This window comes from Cupressus sempervirens, chromosome 2, assembly GCF_028749045.1.
Source record: "Cupressus sempervirens isolate cs-2001-9-10 chromosome 2, ASM2874904v1, whole genome shotgun sequence".
In the NCBI taxonomy this organism is placed as follows: domain Eukaryota; kingdom Viridiplantae; phylum Streptophyta; class Pinopsida; order Cupressales; family Cupressaceae; genus Cupressus; species Cupressus sempervirens.
The window spans coordinates 173,423,465-173,439,757 of record NC_143119.1 but is presented as its reverse complement, the minus strand read 5'-3'; the positions used below and the strand labels follow the sequence as shown (position 1 = coordinate 173,439,757).

At 33.7% G+C, this 16,293-nt stretch overlaps 1 pseudogene; it reads left to right on the top strand.

The window, feature by feature from the left end:
* Positions 1–230: 230 nt before the first annotated feature.
* On the top strand, positions 231–932 carry LOC149571611 (uncharacterized; annotated as a pseudogene).
* Positions 933–16,293: the final 15,361 nt, after the last annotated feature.

Genomic DNA, 16,293 nt, shown 5'->3' with positions numbered 1-16,293 from the left:
ATAGAGGAATTAATGGAGCCCACGCCATGTCATGATTGGTACTTAACTTGTACAAGGAGAGAAAGAGGTCAGCGGTTCAAACTTGATTTGCACCATTTTTCACATGCAACCAAGTGATTAGTCAGGCAAAGAGAAGGGAGTGGGGTTTTTTTTTCCTTGCCTCTTACCAGAGCTTTACAGTTTACAATAGACAGTGATTAGGTGCCTTGTTCTAGTGATTTTTACTAGCAATGGTGAAGGAGGAAACTGCAACGGATGTCCTGAAAGAGTGGAAGAAAATGAAGGTGCAAGACCTGCGAGACAAGCTTTCTAGAAAGGGTCTCAGCACCTTTGGTTTAAGGCCCGCCTTGCTTGAAAGACTGGAGAAGTCTTCTTCTCTGCTGGAAAATCACACAGCCAAGCTCACAAAACCACAATTAGTAAAAATCACGCCTCCATCAGAAGATGTACAGATAAATTGTAGTGTTGCATTAGTTGAGGAGGAATAGGAACGTGAATGCATGACAATTACAAAGGAAGATGATTCATGTGGAAGCATTACTAGCCCTGTTAAATATGAGCTCGCGAAATCTGTAGAACCAGTGGCCGTGGAGAAAATGTTAAATGACAGGAAGGAAAATGGTGGAGTTGTATCGAGAGATCGTCGTGCTAAGAGATTTGGTTTGGCGTTGCAGTTAGCAGAGGAGGAGAAGCGTAGGTCAAGAGCTGCGAGATTTAGCAAGTCATCAAAAGGCAGCCCAAAACCAAAGTTAGCAAGTTTAGAGAGAAGGAAAGCCAGAGCTGAGAGATTTGGACTTTCTCCACGTTCTACTACTGATGATGAAGCAAAGAAAAAAAATTAGCTTAATGCAAAATCAGACTCTTCGATAACTAACAATAGAGAAGCAAGGGCTGCAAGGAAAACAAACATGGGATCCCTCCAAGTCCTCTAAAACAAACTTTATTCATTTTATATTCACTAGTTCACCTTCACATATTTTTAACACTAGTCGATTCAATTGCTATAAAAGAGAAAACCCAATATGTAGATTTTTAGCACCAAAGTTATATTGCTGACTAAGTTTTTAGTTGTTTTTAATGCTGGTGGTCCAAATTATTATTTCATGGACATCATTTTATAACAGTAAAATAATGCCACTTTTTAATTCCAAGGGTGACAGTGAGCAGTCAGTAGTATATCGGATGGTAGGCAAAATTTTAGGTAGGCTTAGAATGGAAGTCGTTGAAGTGATTTTTTTGGATGTTCATGCGCAACCCATTTCTGGGATGAGTTTTGACTTATTTTATTTGCTCACAATTTTTTTTTTTTTTTTGGCTAAAGTTCCCAAGTAATGAATAACTTCTACATTTTACGAGTGGTTGAATTTTGGACAAGAGTCTTAGCTCATTTATAGGTTAAATTCTAGGAGTTAACTTAGGATGAGTATTTGTTATATAAAAAAGGCTATTTAAAAGCATACCAATTTAAGATTTATGCAAGTACACTAAATTCAAAGTGAGTCTCTTCAAATAGTTTTAATTTACTCCACTCATTTTGCAAATATTTAACTAGTTGGTCTTCCATGTTAATAGGACAAACTTTGAATAAATTTAGGGATGATAATTTTCTCTTTTCTATATTTTGTTCTTTAAATTTTCTAATTTATGGGTTTTGTAGTTAGGTTATGAAATATTCTTTTGCACTCATCAATGTATTCTGCATTATTAATAAATCACATATTTCGAAATGAAGATGATGTAAAATCTTTTTATTTTATTTTATTTATTTTCTTTAAATTTCTACTTAGAAATATGAATACTGAAATAAGAAGATTGTTATATTTCTACATTCAATCATGAACCCATTTTGTCCCAATCTACTTTTTTGTTTTGTTTCTACAACCTAGCTCTAATATCAAAATGTCATTCCCAATTTTTTGAGCAAGACACACACATATATAATAAAATTTAAATTCTAATTTTTGAAAACAATTTAAGAAATATTTAAACTAAAACATATTCACAATATTGAAAAGTCCTTTCATATATTACAATCATAATTGGATCCTTACAACAATTCACAAAATTACATGAAGATCTACTTCTAATCTTTTACAAAACATAACTTTTAGAAATGTTCATAATAAATCATCTTCAAATCTTCAACAGAAAGTAAAAATCTTCCAACCTTTTCATCATCACATATCCATTTAGAAAACCTATACGAAACAACCCTGTAAACCATGGAGAGCTCACCTCCCAGCCTAGGTCTCTAAGATACCACCCACCGAGCTTGGAGAACCAAGACCAACAGAGTAACAATCAAGCACACACATATAAATCAACAATACAAGATACAACATTTAACACCTTTTTGAGCTTACATAGTAGGTTACTAGAGAAACCAATAGAATGGGTGAAGGTGTACCTAAAACCTCGAGAAAAAGCCAAATATAGAAAATCAAATCTTCCTTCTCAAGGCATAAAAAATAAATACCAACTCTCACAAAATTTCTCCCCTTATCACCCCCAAAGTGCACAAAAAAGTGTCGGCACATGTAGCCCATACTACACGATTATCCCTCTTCCTTCCAAGGAAGAGACTTTACACTCAGAGGATAGGCCCAACTAACCCCTTCACCTGAAGGCCTCTTCTTCCCTCCCAAGGGTGAGTGATGTCCTTCCACACCCATAACATTGTACTCTCAAAATCAAAATAAATTAAGGTAATAGAAATTCATCCACACCCAACAATACAACAAAGACAATGAACAACATACATATGTATCTATAGCAAAATTTACACATCTTTTATTCAAAAATATAATATAACACATAGTTTCCAAACATGGAAAAAGCTCCAACCTTTCTCCTAGCTAATGGTAAATGAACGAATATAAGAAGAGCCCTCTATCCTTCCTTAATCCAATCTCTAAAACTAAAGAGTGTGTGAATGCCAACTCTATTTTCCAATTCCCCTCTAAAAGAAAAGCATTCCTAATTTTTCTCCATCATGAAAGAGAACAAACACTTTAACACAACCTAAGTTTCCCTTTGGTTGGAATTATCAACTCACTAAAGATAAGGTGGGAATTTGGGTAAGTCTTCTTCCATTTTCGTAATACTTAAGAAATGAGAATTTAAAAGTTTTAGAAAAGAGATTTTAACTCTAGTAAGGCCAAAATTAAAGCCCTAACATATAGTACTAACATGTAGTTAACTTAATTTCACTAAAAGAACACCCTAAGACTTAAATAAGGCTCTCTAAAGTCACCCTAAGCTTGAAATCTAGAGTTTAATTTAATTAAAGGCTTCATAAGATAATTTTATGCAAGGTGATGAAAACTTAAACATTTCTAACTAGTTAGGAATAAGGTTAGGTGTGTTTTGCCAATGTCTCAACCTGACTTGCCATTTAAACACATAACAACACAAGTGTCAAGTGACACTATAAATATACATTTAAAATTACCAGTGGAAAATTAATTTTTACAAAAAAGGAATCTAATCTAAAACATCCATTCACATTATTTTCACAAAGTAAAATGCTTAACAACAAGGTTAAGATCTCTTCATTAGATCTAACCTTTGCAATGTCAATTAATATAAAGATATAGTCCTGGTTCTCCATTTTATCATGGATATTTCCTGCACACTCAAACCACATATCAGTAGTCCAAGATAAGTAAATCATATGCATATATAAATCCTCAATCAATTCTATACTCATAATTGAATCAAAATATAAGGCATTTCTCAATTGAATAACATTTTTCCATTTCTAAACCATTGTCCATATATAATACTACCAATATATATATATATATAATCCATCTAACATTTATATTCAAACATAATTTCCTACTCATTAATAAAATAACCAACCAAGTACATGAATGTAACTAATCATCAAGTATCATAAATAAGTTCTAACATAATAAATGATTACCTTAAAATAAAGTGTCCCATAGTATAAAATTATCTGAGTAACAGTCCAAAATAGTCCAACATATAACAAGGTCTCAAAATATAAAATATATGTAATACAAAAATGTAACGTATATAAAATGCAAATAAACTGCTATGATATGCTATGATGGGCCATGAGGCCTCATAGCAAGCAAGCACCTTATTTCCATGTAGCACTTGTTGATGCTGGGTTTTAAATGTACCACAAAAAATATGGTTTGTCAGTACCTTGTTAGAGCTTTTTAAAGAGCTGTTAGTGAAAGTCAGGGCATGTTTGATTTTCTAGTGATATTAATGGTTTAATCATGTTGTGGTGTTCCCTTTTGATGTGACATTGTTAAGACATTGATCATTGGAAGATTGATGATTGGCGTATTACGACAATGTGAAAGTGCTTGACATTTAGGTAATGTGGGGAAGTGCCTACAAGACATGTGGCATGTAATGATATCATGGGCCCATAGTCTTTAAAAGGTATAATGCAATTTGTACTATTTTTAGTTCTTAGACACACTAGTGCAGAAGGAAGCACTTTTTATTGGATGGTCTGGCTGACTAGGTTTTCAAAAGTATATAATTTTATAACATTGTTGATCTTGGTAAGATCAACAAGAAGCACTTACCCACATTATCAAAATGAAGGGACTTTAAGAAAAGTGGAGAAGCACCTACACGCCATGTGGCAAGGTGGGACATATTGTAAAGAAGATTTTTGAGTCATGCTAGGGTGGAAAAGTATGATGAATTGGAGTATAGTAATTGGTAAAGTATAACATGTACCTACCAAGCTAGAGTTGAGTGTACCAATGGGACCACATTTTTAAAAGCTTTATTTGCTAGATTATAATGATCTACCATGATCATCGATCTTACAAAGATCAATGAATGACCCTTCACCATAATATGAAAATGACTGAACTTTGAGCAAAGTGGGGAAGTGCCTACCTGATGCATGGCAGGTCTTCAAATTTTTTAAAGCAACTTTTCTATTTTCAAAATAGACCGTCTGATGCTATATGATTGATGAATGAAATTCAAATTTGAGGCATGACATGAAAATGAACTGTTAGAAACATTAATGTTATTCTGTGGTCTTTTGTGTGACCTTAATGCTACTATATAATTTGAAAATTCAACATTATTGAACCACAAAATCACAAAGATTATTAGAGAACAAGTGTTTCTAGAGCTAGGGCGCCAAATTCTTCAAGGTTTTTGGTGATTTGCAAAGTACTTCAAAGAGGGAAATAAGCAAGAAAAAATGGGGAAGTTGTTTGAAACTCTTCAAAATTGAGAAATTGTGATTGTCCTAGATTAATTTGAGAAAAATGCCATCTCATAAGGATTTTTGTGGTAAGGTGGGTTATTTAGAAAGATCTATTTATGATGAATTTCTAGAACAAATTCCTCCATCTATAAATGAGTTGACCAAGGGTAAAGAATTCATTCCCAAAAACCCTAGGTTGGTGGTCAATGAGGGCTTTTATGATAAGGAAAACTATTTGAGGAATGCAGAGGTTTCAATGGGGGTTTAGAGCTTTTTAAAAAATGGTTTGTAGAGAGAAAGTTAGATACTCCTATGAGAAATGTTTGATAATTTCATATAGGGAAACTGATAGACCCTAGAGTATTTTTTGATAGTGACCTATTAGCAGACATGGCTAAAAAATTTGATCCAATTACTAGAATTGTGAAAAACCATGTAGGAGATAATCTATTTAGGGTTTCTCCCAAATTAATCAGAGAAGTCTTCAAGTTAAACCCTAACCATTCAGTGCATAAGAAAATTGATATGGAAGAATTTCAAGCTAGATGTGATGCATAGAGGGTATTCCTAAGGGGAGGACCATTGCAACAACATTTTGTCAAAATTGAGTCACTACCCTTGGTCACATTGAATACCCCAAAGCCCTTGCTAAAGAAGTATTTTAATCCTAGGGCATAGGCCTTATAATTTTCTATCTGAAAAATATTTGGAATTGATGAGCAAGATTATATTCAATGCTCTACTATTCTCATTATAGCTCAACCTCTATAATTTGGAATGAGCTCAGTTCTTGATTTTGCCACCTACTTGGCTAAGGAAATTCACAATGGTCTAATTGGAATAGTTCAAGCTAAGGTTAATAGGCCCTTTTGTTGGTATTTTTTGCTAACGTATATATGCCTATATAAAGGAGTTACTTTCTTTTCTAAGGAGATGAAATTGGAACTAAAGAGAGATGGAGAGAAACTCCTAGTTTAGTTGTGGAGTGCTAACATGACATGGGAAGTCACATATGCCAATTTTGTTAGATTTGACAGGTATTTTTCTTCAAAGATTAGATTTTTATTGAGAGGAGATAGTCCTAGAATACCCTAGCCCTTGTTAGAATTGATAAGACCTAAAGATCATGCCAAGGGGTTGTTGGTCAATCACAATTGGGGGGATATTATCCCATATCATGTTTCTACTATTTTTAGAGTTTTTGGTTCCTTGGGAAAATCCCATGTGCTACCCAACTAGGTGCCTTTGAAGGTAGGAATTGTAGAATTGTTATGGTAGATTGGTACAATTGATGAAAGAGATTTACTAGGTGAATCTAAAGGTACATTCTTCCCTATTGTTACTATTGTGCATGACTTTGTGTTTGTCAAGAAGGGATGGAGGAGTTTGGAAAAATTTCTAGATAGATATCAAATGGCCCAATCCTATGCTCATTATATTGATTTAGGGGGATTCTATGACCTACTCAACGAAAGAAGTAAGGAAAAAGCTCACATAAAAATTGTATACTTCCTTGAAGATATAATCAGAATGATGTTTTCATTGCAAGAGTAGGAGGTCAAGAAAGAAAAGTGGATAGTTTATAGCAAGTTTTTGGATTTCATAAATGCTTTTGAGCTTAAGTATGACCCTTTGATAGACAAGAAATATTGGGGAGCTAAAATGGTTATGTTGATGAACAACTTTGCTAGAATAATGCAAACATTGAATGAGAAGAAAGACATTTTGGCAAAGGGATGTCCAGATACATCTGCTGAGGTGGAAAGGAGAATAAATAGTAGAATGGTTGTGAATCCATGACAATATACATTGCAAAGAAGGGCTAGATATGTTGTAGCTCAGAATGTGTATCATGTCCCTTCTTACAAGAGGCCAAGATCAGAGAGCCCATCTAACACAAGTGTACCCAAAAAATAGAGGTTAGAACAAGGATCATCCTCTCAAGGTAGAGAGTACTCACAATCCTAGACTTCACTCAGAATAGATGATGAGGAATATTTAAGAGAATAGCTAAGGTAAATCAGAGGGAAAGGAGATATAATTGTTACAAGTACTGATATTGAAGGGGGAGTGCCTAAGGAGCCTCCAATGCCATCCTTTGACCTTATTATTGTTGATTATAGAGGTAGGGAGGTAGATCCAATAATTACACAAGCATCTCAAATCTCAAAATTTTATTGATGATAAATTTTTTGTAAAGTCTTGGGCATTTGCACAATTCTTATGGAGAAGAAACATCGGCAATTTTGAGGCAGAATGCAAATCAATAAAAGTAGAGCAACCAAGTAAGTTGGACTCTGAGATTAAGGAAGAGGTTAAGGTCAAATTCATGAAAGATTTTGCACAATTGACCCTTGAGGGAAGAAGACAATTATTGAAAGAGTCTAGTGTTTTGATTTTACCTGAATGGGACATAGCTAATGCTATATTTTTTTATTCTTTTAGAAAAGAGAAGGATATCCAATACAAAAATAAAGAGGAAATTTTGCAAGCTCATAGAGGAGTGAAGTATAGCAATGACCTCCAAGCATTGGTAGTTTGGTTCATTGAAAAAGGAGATAAAACTAGGATACAAGAAATCTCCAATGCATAACATATTGGTACTCTTATAGTATATAGAGTTGAAGAAGTGGACAGTGAGGAAGTAACGAAGATGACTAAAGAAGTGGTGGATTTCAACTTAGTCGTTGTTGGAAAAGAAAAGTGTAAGTTCTTAGAACTCAATGCAAAATTTGAACAAGTATTAAAAGCATATAAGGAAAGAGGAAACATGATACAACTACTGGAGAATCAAGTATCCTAGATGGATAAGCAGCTAGGAAAGAGGAAAGTGGGAGAATCAAGCAGGCCTTGGGTCACATATCCTCACCCCCCCAGTTGAATCATTCAAGTCTACTCCAATTGTAGAGCTTCCTAACACTCCACAAAGGCCTAAATTTTATACTGCAAAGGAATTTGAAGAAGAAAAGAATAAGCTATGGGAATTGTAGGTTGAACTCAATAATCAATATGAAGAAAAGCTCAGAAAAATAATTTTATACTTAGAAGATAAGATTAACTAGCCAACATTCCATGAATAATTTATGGGGATCTTAGATATGTGGAATGAGATAAGAAGAGATGGAGACACCCTGAAGCCCATTGTGCAAAAATGGAGTGAGAGAGATAAATATATTACTCTTATGTGTATCTCACTCATCAATTTATCTTGTGAACAATTAGAGAAGACTTTTCATATAGCCAACAATCTGACTAAATTTGATGAGAAAAGGGTTGCTGTTCAAAAGAGAATAATGATTTGTCTTTCTAAATATATCAGAGAGAAGTTTGATCTTTTTCCTGGTGCACTCAAAAAGATTAATAAAATAAAAAAATGAAGAGTGGGGGAAAGAATTGGATGATTTTCTATGCCTCAGAATGAATGAAATCATTAATGAAAATGGACATGTGTTATGGGCAATTACTAATGAAGAATTTGTCAAAATACAAGTGTTCTATAATGTCATCAAAAAAGAATTTGTTGAAATAGATAAAATAGGAGGCTTTATGATTAAAAAATAGTGTAAAATCTTAAATTTCGATTGGCCTGATGATATAATTTTCTAAAAATGGAGGGAATATTTTGTTTCTTCAACATAGATGGAAATAGAAGAAGAGGGTGTGGGCTAGGAAGAGAGTCACGCAAATGACACCTCAACAGAGGAAGACAAAACCTAGCAACCAATTACAGTTGCTAGCAGAAAAATTTGAATTGATGATGTGGCAATAAGGGACATAGATATAAATGTTGTTTTAACTGTGCATGATGATGAACATGGAGATCCTTGAGTTGAAGTGAATTTGCATGAATCAAAGCCAGACACATCATTAGAAAACTTGATGACTACATATTCTAAGTAATCAAAATAGAAAAAGATCCAATCATGAAATTTATAGCATTTGAAGGTGTAATAGAAAATAGGCCCACCAAAAAGAATGTTATGTTGTAAAGTTTTTCTATTACACAAAATTTTTTCTTTTATGATAGCAACAAATGTAAATATCTTTTGTCTAAAGGACATCTATTAGTTCTCTATGTCTTAATCTTGTTGAATCTCACACTATATAAGTGAGATCTCAGGGCTAGAGAAAGGGTTTGAGTTATTGCATAATTTTAGTTTTTACTAAGTTTTTTTGGTCCAATTTCTTGGTGTAAACTTTATGATTGTTTTTCTCTGTAAATATCTAAGAATACATTAATCTTGAAAGATCTTGAGGTGTTACCTTGATTCATTTTGAGTTTTGTTTTAGTTGTCTACAATTTTCAAAAGAAATTAATATAAAGATGAACTATCCCCATATCTGTTCTTGCTAAATCTTGTCTCCATTTTTATTACCTAGTTATTTTGAGGTTGTATGAGAAAAGCTTGTTTATTTGAATGCAATTAAATCAAGTTGTATGTTGATTCAATCTTTCCTTTAATTCAATGAATTAAGTAAATGCTTTAGTGAAGTTGATAGGGTTTCTATGGTAATAGGAAGGATGTCTTTAAGAATGATTTTTAGTGAGAATTGTTGATAGTATTGATTGTAATGTAGTCAATTAGATCTAGAAATTGAATGGACTCTAAATCCCAATTGATGAGGCACTGATCTATTAATTCAATCTATAGATGCAGAAGTCATGAACAAGCATCAAGCTAAAAAAATCAAAATCAATTTTACTTCACTATTGAAAGAATGTCAAAGCTGGTCAACATTTGTTTGCATTTAACCTCTGACTTATATTTAGCTACTATTGCCAGAAGTATATGTAAATCTACTTTAAGGGATGTGTATAGTTGCAAAGGCTCATAGAATGTATAAAATATGTATGTAGTATTAGATTGAAAATCTTCCATCCCTTAGGTATACTTGGTTTTTTTCTATAGAGCCTAAAGAGTAGAAAATCTATCTTGATTTTGTTGAAGTTGGGTCAAGATATGTAGCATATATAATTTATTATGAGAAGTAGCTGATCCTTAGGTTATTGTGATCTTTATTATCTTGATATTAAGTATGGTGTTTCTTAGTAGTTAAAAAACACCAACGATTTTATTACTAACTTTGTCAAAACCACAATGAGATCAACAATCTCCCTGTTTGGCATGAGTGACAAAAACACTTTGTCATGGCATGTATTATCCTGTAGCATAAGTCACACAATCTATAAATTTCTACTTAGTCTGTAGAAAATTTTGAAATCTTCAAAATTTGCGAAAATGTTGTCTCATTATTGTGTTCCTCCCCCTGAGTAAATACTTCATATGGTTCTATATCTTTTACTTCAAAAATATATTTCCTCTACTATTTGCATTGACAAAATTCACAAAATCCCCCTTTTTTGACACTTATATCATTTTGTTGGTACACTTAAAGTGCATTTATCCAAAAATGGTTTGTCTATTTTCATAATGATTCCCAGTATGGAATCCCAATTTTTTATGGCTGCATCTAAAGATTGTATTTGAGTTTTTAAATTTTCTACCATGTCCACTAAGCCTTCTTGAGTTGAAAGATGTGAATCTTTCTTCAATAGTGTTTCTGCAAATGCTAGCTCTCTTTGCAAAATCTCCATGTGAGGGGTCAACATGGATTGGATACTAATCAAATTTGATCTTATGTTAGCATCCTTAGCTTGCAACTCAGAAAGCCTTCCCTATGTAAGCAATAATCTCTTTGAAAATGTAATTGATTGGTGAGAAGAGATGTTTTCAATGTAGTTCCAATTAACTTTAGTTCTTCTTGCAACCTATCATTAGTTTTTTGAGTCTCTTGGGTAAAGAAATCAACATTGAAAAGTTTACTATACATAGAATATATGTAATCCAGAACATTCTTCACACCCTCCATCTTTGTTGATAAATAAACCTTTTTGAGTTCAATGGCACTAGATATCTTATTCATGACCTTAGTGTGAAACTTCTTTTTAGACCATTCTAATAACTTAAAATTATTCTCTATATTGTATTTTTCTATCCTATCGACTAAATGTAAAAATTGTTCTATGATAGGCTCATTGGACAATGACTATGAAATGTCAAAAGCATCTACAAAAATATCTTTAATATCGTGAAAAACATATTTTTACTTATCCTTTATCCTAAGCTTTTCTTTCCTTGAGTTACATTGTAGAGCTTCTTAAAGAACTTCAAACTCTTAAAGTGTGATTGTTGTAGGATCAAATTGTAGTAAAACAATCATCTCGTCAAAACTAAAATCCTTTAGTGATGTGTCAAAACTTTTGGGTGTGCTGGTGCTCGGTATTGATATTTGCAATGGAGTTGCTTGAGTACTTGGCCCTTGAAGAGTTTGGCTACTGAGAGATGATGAAGTCACTGATAAGGTAAGTAGTGTCTATATTGCTACTTGCTCCTCTATCTTAGCAATCTTCTTATCCTTTTTTTCTTGTTCACCCTCTTGATTTTCAATAGATTTTGGTCAGGTTGGTTTAGGACTATCTTCCTTACCCTTATTTTCTTGACTTCCCCCCTTATAAATTACCACAAATTTTTGTAAACTTGAGTGATACAGGAGCATAATGGGTGTAAGAGAAATCTTGCATCACCCCAAAAATATTTGTATTTCAGTCTTTTCTATTTTAATAAGCACTAGTAGATAGGGTGGTTACTATTTATGGGAACTTGCTATTTTTAGTAAGTTTTTCATGTGAGCTTAGAATGTTCTCATTTTCTATAGGAAGGTTCATTTTAGAGTTATAAGAATACCAAGATTTTTGGTGTAAAAAGTTGTAGAAAAATCTTCAGGCTCATTGTTGGAGGCCTTAGAGTGCTTAGATTCAAGGTTCGAAAACTTGATCGAAGGGCACTAGCACCATTCCAAGCCTATAGATTAGGAGCTGGCATTTTTGAAAAGTGGTTATAATAGCTAATTAGAACAACAATTTGTGAGTTATGGCCTTTCAAAGTTGGGCTAGCTGAAATATCTAAAATAATTGTCAAAGATGTAATTGGCAAGCTCTATATGTATTGTTACGATCTGTAGGCCCTAGCTATCAAGTTTCAATGTCTAGAATCTTCGTAGGTGGCATAAAATTGCCTATTTAAGAAAGGACTGAACATTGTCTAGGTCAGCTCTAGGTGATAGTTCACACCTTGTCTTGCAGATTATTATAATGAGGACACCCATATGGGTTAGCATATTGTCAGAGTAGAGGCAGTTCTAAACCCAGAGGAAGAGAGGCTTATAGGGACATCTCCAACATTGAAAAAAGACCTAAGTTTGAGGTCCCCACATTTTCAAGAAATCTTAATGCAGAATAGCTAATTGATTGGATCAATGAACTAGAGGAGTACTTTGAGTATGAAGATATTGAGGATCCGAATATGGTCAAGTATGAAAAGGTGAAAGTAAAGGGACATGCAAAGATCTAGTGCCAAGAGGTTCAGTTGGAGAAAAATAGAAAGGGAAAGGACAAAGTCACTAGATTGGATTGGATGATAGCTAAAATGAAGTGACAATTCATTCCTATGGATTATGAGATTGATTTATTAAAGATGATGCAAGTGGGAAAATCTACTCAAGAGTATACCAAAGAGTTCTACTAAGTTCTCATTTAAACTGACCATGCAGAAGCTGAAAAGGATGAGATGAGTCTAGTTTGAATGAATAGTATTGAGGAGGCTTACTAGTTTTCCCTAAGAGTTGAGGAGAAGCTAAGCAAGAAGTTTGACAATAAGAATAGTGGAAGAGGTCATGGTGGAAGATCTAGCAGATGATCTTATGGAGGCCATAATGATGATTAGAAGAATAAGGATGAGGTTGGAAGTAGAAAACAAAACCAAAGGGGAAACAATTTCAATCATTTCCATGATTAGAACAATAGATATCAAAGAGGAAGAGGTAGAGGACAAGGATCTTGAAGAGGAGGCTATTATGGGAAATATTTTCACTATGGAGAAGAATGGCATAGAGAATTTAAACGCAACCAGCATCAGGGAATGATAGATCAAAGAACTGAAGGCCCGATTAGAGTTGCACATGTTGATGAAGATGCCAAATCCTTACATTCTGAAGATGCTAAAAGATGAGAAGTCTTCGTTAATAGAAGAGTCCTACTGAGTAGTGAGAATGAACCTAATCAAAGAAGGAGTTTGTTTCATACAAGGTATAGATGTGAAGATAAGTGTTTTGATGTGATTATTGATGGTGGAAGTACTAACAATCTAGTGTCAGAAATGATGGTCATGAAGTTGAAGCTAAAGAGACAAAAATATGCACATCCATACCATATTTCTTGGGTGCAAGATAACCACAAGGTTATGGTCAATGAGTAGTGCTCAGTGAAGTTCAAGATTGGAAGCTACTAGGATGAGGTACTATGTGATATCATACCTATGGACATATGTCATATGTTTCTAGGTAGGCCATGATTGTTTGACAAGCATGTTGTATATGATGGTTGAGAAAATACCTACACTCTGACCAAGGATGGAATGAAACATAAGTTGAAACCATTGAAGGATAAAGAAGAAAAGGTATGTAGTGTTGCTAGAATATGTTTTGTTGATGGAAAAAGAGTTTCTCAAAGGTATGAAGTGTGACAATTTGTGTTTTTCTATAATTCAAAAAGATAGTAAAGAAGAAGTAGAGGAGGTACCTATATAAGTTGCAGATATGTTGGGAGAATTTTTTGATATTGTATCAAATAATGTACCTGATGGATTACCCTAAATGAGGAAGATTAGTCACTAGATGGATTTGGTTCTAGGAGCTAGTAGAAAGTGAAGAGTTGAACATAAGAGTTCATGAGTTGTTGTAGAAGGGGTTGATTCAAGAGAGTCTATGTCCATGTGTTGTACTAGCAGTATTAGCACCAAAGAAAAATAGAGAATGAAGGATGTACATAGATTCTCATGCTATCAACAAGATCACAATCAAGTATAGATTTCCATTGCCAAGAATGGATTATATTATCAATCATTTGAGTGGAGCTGAGTATTTCATGAAGATAGATCTCAAGTGTGGATACCATTAGATTCATATCAAAGAAGGTGATGAGTGGAAGACTGCTTTCAAGACAAGGAAAGGACTGTATGAGTGGTTAGTCATTTTGGCTAACCAATGCACCAAGCACTTTCATGAGGCTCATCAATGAGCTACTAAAGAAATTTTTGGGTAAGTTTGTCATTATTTACCAAGATGATATATTGATCTTTAGTAAGACATTTGAGGAGCATTTGATTCATATTCACAAGGTGTTTGATAAGTTGATAGAAGAAAAGTTTTTGATAAACCTAAAGAAGTGTAGCTTTGTAAAGAAGAAGTTGGTGTACTTGGGATTTTTTGTCTTAGTAGAAGGTCTAAAAATAGATCCAGAGAAAGTGAACGCTATCCTTGGATGGCCTACTCCAAAGAGTGTGATAGAGGTAAGATATTTTCATGGACTAGCTACATTTTATAGAAAGTTCATAAGAAGTTTTAGCAGCATTCATGGACTCTTGACTGAAACAATGATTTGGGATAGGAAAGAGTTTAAGTGGACTATAGGAGCAGATAAGAGTTCTAATTTGTTGAAACAAAAAGTTATTGAACAACCTATTTCAACAAGATGTTTCAAGTAGACTAAGATGTTAGTGGCATTGCAATAGGAGCTATTTTGAGCCAAGAAGGTAGACCTATTGCTTATTTTAGTGAGAAGTTGAATAATGCAAAAAGAAAATATTCCTTTTATGATCAAGAATTGTATACTATAGTTCAAGAATTAAATAAGTGGAGACAATATCTTCTTCCTAAGGAGTTTGTTTTGTATACTAATCATCAAGCTTTGTAATATTTGAATAGTCAAGGAAAATTAAACCAAAGACATTTAAAGTGGGTTGAGTTTATATAGAGTTATACATTTAATTTGAAACATAGGAGTGGGAAGTATAAAAAAGTTGCAAATGCTCTTAGTAGAAGACAACTTTTGGTAACAAAAATGTAGATAGAGGGAGTTGGGTTCAAGGAACTTAGTACTTCATATCCAAATGATGCTGATTTTTGTGAAGCATGGAAGGCTTGTACAAAAACTATTACACTTGACAAGACAAGGTGGTTGGATTTCATGATCTAGGATAGTATGTTGTTCAAAGGAAGCAAATTGTGCATTCCTAAAAGTTCAATGAGAGAGAGTCTCATCAAGGAGAAGCATAGTGGAGGATTGGCTAGACATTTTGGTAGGTATAAAACCATAGCTTTGGTTTCTGAGAGTTATTATTGGCCAAAGTTGTAGCAAGATGTGAAGAAATTTGTATAGAGTTGTAGAGTATGTGAGATGGCAAAAGGAGTGCAACAAAATACATGATTTTATCAGCCATTACCTGTACCAGAGAAGCCATGAGAGTATGTCAGCATGGATTTTGTTGTTGGATTACCAAGGACTTAGTCTAGGTATGATTCTATTTTTTTGGTGGTTGAAAGGTTTTTAAAGATAGAACATTTTATTCCTTGTAAGAAGACTAGTGATGTTGTTCATGTAGTAGAATTTTTTTTCAGAGAAGTGGTGAGACTACATGGCCTGCCAAAGAGTACAGTTTTAGATCAAGATACCAAACTCGCTGGGTATTTCTTGCATACATTGTAGAAGAATTTGAAGATAGATTTGAAATTTAGTTCATCACATCATCCATAGACTGATGCATAGATAGAAGTTGTGAATCATAGTTTGGAAAACTTGCTGAGATGTTTGGTTGGAGACAAGCCAAAAGGATGAGATCTGATTTTACCATAGGTAAAATTTGCATATAATAATTTGGTCAATAGGAGTATTGGTAAATCACTATTCTAGATTGTATATGGGAGTAGTCCCATAAATGCTTTTGAATTGGGGGAGTTGGATAAAGGAGTGATAAGTAGTGTTGAAGTAGAAGATTTTGCTCAACATTTGAAGAACATCCATGGGGAGGTGAGGAACCACACCATAAAGATGTATACACAACATAAGGCTAAGGAATATGTGAAAAGGAGGTATAAGGAATTTCAAATTGGAGATGACATCATGGTTCATTTGAGGAAGTAGTGTTTTCTAGCAAGTACATATAATAAGCTGAATATGAAGA